This window comes from Acipenser ruthenus, chromosome 4 (genome assembly GCF_902713425.1).
Source record: "Acipenser ruthenus chromosome 4, fAciRut3.2 maternal haplotype, whole genome shotgun sequence".
Taxonomy (NCBI): domain Eukaryota; kingdom Metazoa; phylum Chordata; class Actinopteri; order Acipenseriformes; family Acipenseridae; genus Acipenser; species Acipenser ruthenus.
In genome coordinates, this window is record NC_081192.1 from 85,106,997 (window position 1) to 85,111,623 (window position 4,627).

At 35.7% G+C, this 4,627-nt stretch overlaps 1 long non-coding RNA gene across 1 annotated transcript; it reads right to left on the bottom strand.

Moving 5' to 3' along the window:
* Positions 1–1,949: 1,949 nt before the first annotated feature.
* On the bottom strand, positions 1,950–2,769 carry LOC131736958 (uncharacterized). Its single transcript, XR_009328547.1, has 3 exons — positions 2,636–2,769; positions 2,417–2,469; positions 1,950–2,100 (listed from the first exon to the last, which is right to left on the bottom strand). It is a non-coding gene; the product is annotated as an uncharacterized LOC131736958 (long non-coding RNA).
* Positions 2,770–4,627: the final 1,858 nt, after the last annotated feature.

Consider the following 4,627-nt stretch of genomic DNA (forward strand, 5'->3'; position numbering starts at 1 on the left):
ATGATAATATATTATTTATTATTTGTTTATTTCTTAGCAGACGCCCTTCTCCAAGGTGACTTACAATTGTTACAAGATATCACATTATTTTTACATACAATTACCCATTTATACAGTTGGGTTTTTACTGGAGCAATCTAGGTAAAGTACGCAGTGCCCCCCACCTGGGACTGAACCCACAACCCTCCGGTTAAGAGTCCAGAGCCCTAACCACTACTCCACGCTGCTGCCCATAATGTAATGTGTAGCCAACCCAAAACACATTAGTGTTAATTGTGTGTGCAAGTGTATTGTATTATTTTTAAACCCAACACCACCTTATGTCAGACAGACATATCCAGTTTAGCGAGGGGCTACTGTATGGTTATGAAAAGCTTTTTGATAGAAACACATTTAGTTAGTAGCTTTGAGAATTTAGCCATGTCTTTTACTTGGAAGATTTTCTATTTTGTCAAATGACTTGACTCCACAGAAATGAAAAGTTGTATACGCACTCATGAAAATCTATTGTAACTGGGTTTTTTTTTTTTCTGAGAAAAGCCTATTGTAGTCTCCCATTATTTCCATTGATTTATGCTTTTTAAAGGAAGTCATCTTCACAAAAAGACAATTGTATTAATTTTGACACATTAAGCAAATTCCCCTTTTGTTTTAGGAATGAAGGTAAACATAATGTTAAAACAACATACAGTATGAAAATACACAGTGCAGAAGACAGCACTTTGTTCTTTGCTAATAAAAACAACACTGTCACAATGTGGTATTTATCAGAGGAGGTAATTTGAAACTATTTCTGGAGGCTTATTTCTTTTGTTGCTTTATTTTTTATCATGATGCTCCTTGACAGCATAGGGTGGGGTGTTATCAAAATGTCAAAGCAAGACAAAGGACAATCTGAAGATTGTCACTCCTTGAATAGGTGTTTATCTGTCTGGGCAAAGTTACAGGCTCTTCCCAGTCAGAGTACAGAGTTAAAAAGGAACTGAAAGCTCTGCTCCACACCCATTCTCAGCTCCGGGTGACATCCTCACACCTCACACCAATGCTACCTAAGAATGATTCCCTTCATATGGAACAATAGGTCAAAGTGGGGTGGGGGGTGTTGAAAAAGCAAAGGTGAAAGATTTCTTTTTTTGTTGCGTTTACACTGCCACTTCGGACCTAAGCCAACTCAGGTCCAACTGATCACGAGATTCTTATCATTTTTCACGTAGCGTTTACACTGCAGTTGTGCCCTGAGCCAGCTTAGGTCCGAATGTGGGCGCATGCCATCTAAATTACAGTACGTGCTTGGTGATGTCATAATGACCACTGAAGGAATGACGAGTTTTCCCCTCCCCAAACCACAAAGGTGGAAGAGGCAGAGTGGTATTACAAACAAACAATGCAGTGTCGTGTTCATATTGCAGGGACTCATCTTAAAAAATATATACGGTACTTATCTTGCAGTCTACGAGAAATGGTTATCTGTTTAAAGAGTGTTTGACACAACATAGCGGTTCCTGGCTCATTTGTTATGTGAAGGATTTCACCTTGAGTAAGATAAGTAAATTTGCTGTTTATTACTATAATAATAAAGAACCTTTTGTTTTCAAAATAACTCTATTCTGTTTCTTCACCAATGTTATTTCACCTTGTATATATACATAATTGTATGATGCATAAGTCCATTTTTAGTTAAAATAGGCTAAGCAGCCACAGGAATACCAGAGAAAAAATTAGCTTTGTTACAAATATGACTACTGCAAATTAATAAATAATAATAATAATAATAATAATAATAATAATAATTTGTTATATAAGTACACTGTCTAAATTGTTTGTAATTATTCCAAACATGTCGTTCCTTTTTAAAAAAATGAAATGACAGGGAACGCAAATTATTAAATCAATCTTTATTTAAAACTTAGAACATAACATGTAAAACGCAATTGTGTAAACAGATCAACCAGAATCAAAAAGTGCAGAGAAGGGGTTGCACAGATCTTTCGCCAGACCTGCCGCTATTTCTCGGTATATGTATTTATTTTGTGTTTCCGCTTAGAGTGCACTCTGGATTTGAGTTTCGCCCCACAACTATGACAGCTGTGCTTTCTTGCTCTACCCAGTTCAGGCCGTGGTTGTCAGAAACAAACAAACAAACAAACAAACAAACAAACAAACAAACAAACAAAACATTTGTAAAAATAATAATAATAATAATAATAATTCTGTGTTTTTAAGCTATTCATTGGTACAATCAAAATATTTATTTAAATAACAATAAAACATACAACAAAAATACGGTGTGTTAAAGCATGTTTGAAACTAAACCAATATTTAAGTGGTTTACAATAAAATAACTGGGAAAAACACAATCCAGGATAGTTTTTGTATAAAATAATTTTTGATAGCATTTTTTTTAAATAATTCTCACCGATATACTCAAATATTACACTTTTGTTTCTTTGACGTCCACCGGCTCTGCACCTGTTTAACAAAGGAAAAAAGTTACCGTCAAAAGTTTACATAACCCAGTGTATGGATATTTGGGGTATGTACACTTTTGACGACAACTTAATAATAAAACGTAGATATTTACAAATACTCCCCAATATAAACAGTTAATAAATTCAAATATTCAGGACGCTTGTACCTCACGTCGTTCTTCTCTTTTTGTGACGCTGCAACGGCACTGCAGCTTCTTCCTGTTTAGATTCTGTGGGGGAGGAGCCGAGCGGCAGTCACGTCGTGTGTGAGCCGTCCTAAAGTCGGGTGAGTTTACACTGCCTTTCGGACGGAACTAAACTGGCGCTGAGCCACGTCTTTAGTTGGCCATTTTTAGGACAGCTGAGAGTCGTCCGTGTGCGTTTACACTGCAGAAAAAAGACCTGAGACGACCCAAAGCTGTCCTAAAAACGACCAGTACAAACGGACCATTTGTGACTTAAGTCTTGGATGAGCCCTTGGTTAAAGGACACTTAACTTGTTTGACACTTAACAGCTTTCTTCAGTTTACACATTTCATGAACTAGGTGTCACATAAGTTGATTCTAATGAGTTCCTCGATATTGACCTGCAAGAAACACCATGTCATGTAGAAAGCTGTTATAAAGGGAATGTCACACGTAGATCATATTTATCATACATCAATTCTGATCCTCTGGTTAACTGTACATTTTTTTGTAGTATTGCATGTTATGCCCCTTGCAATTTAAAGTTCGTGAAAAAACATGTACAAATCTAAACTAGAAAATAAAAATACTAAAACATGTTGCGTAGAAAGTAAAAAGACTTTACCACTGCAATGTTTTACAGCACATTTAACTGTACGTTTTGCTAGTAAGATGAGACTGAGTGGATTTAATGTAAGCTCTTGTTTTCAATTTCTAAAGCATTCTTAGCTTCTAGTAGTAAGCCAAAAAACAATTAAGATATTATCCTAAAATGGCTTGCTTAAGGTAATTTCATTCATTTCATCGATATGTTTAAGGTAGTGGTAAAAAAAACTAAAAAAACTAATAATTGTATCACTTAGGAACAGAAACCTGGCAGTTCAGAAGAGAAAATGAGGCCTGTAATTACCTACAGATTAGACAAAGGACAAGCTCCAATTTACTTTAAAATTAGCCAAGGAAACAATTTGTGCTTTATGAAGTATATTTATCATACAGGAGAAGGGAAATATCAGTCTAATTTCACTGTTTGAAACCATGTCGTACCAAATAAAACTATATAAAAGTATATTAGCAGATCATATTCATCCAGCTGTAAAGGAAAAGTAGAGGTTTGATCTAATCTGTGTCCCAGCTCACAATACACAGAGTCTAGGCCACAATCAGATATCTCAGACTGGAACAATTTCCACTAACTGGCCTAATTTTACCTTTTTTTTTGTTGTGAGCAGGTGCATTATACCAGTAAAACTGCTGGTACTGGGGAGGTGGCAGCTAGTATATTTCTTGTAAACTACCATTCTATAAAATGTGTAAGGCTACCAAGGAAAGTTGTTAACTATATTTAATTCAACCAGCCAGTGTGCAAGCTATAATTGACACATACAGGAAGCTGGATTTGGGATATCAGCATTGTGTATCCAAAATATTATCAGGGTTTTATTGTGTTTTTCTTGGAAGACTGGGTGTTCTCGTCGGCATGGCGACAAGGCACAGAAAGTGTTATCGTCCTTTCACTGTCGTCAGTGCATGAGGAGCGGTACAATCTTCCCGGGATAAAGGGCCGTCAGAGCAACTGACCCCTGTTCCACTGTTCAAAAAGATGGGAAAATCTGTACTGAAAAAGACAGGGCGGTGCTGTGAATGTTTCCCTTTAGAAAGAACAGTGCCTTAAACGTTTGGGGCCTGTAATCAGTGCACTGATAGTCTGAGCTACAGAATTTTAAATCTTGTGGAAAAAGCATTTTAGTTTGACCCAAGAAAAGGACAAGTGCCATGCTGTTTATTGCCATTATTATTATTATTATTATTATTATTATTATTATTATTATTATTATTATTATTATTATTATTATTATTTATTTCTTAGCAGACACCCTTACCCAGGGCAACTTACAGTTGTGTACAAAATAAAAAAAAACATATAAAAGAATTACAGTACAATTAAGAGCAAGATACAAAATACAATGACT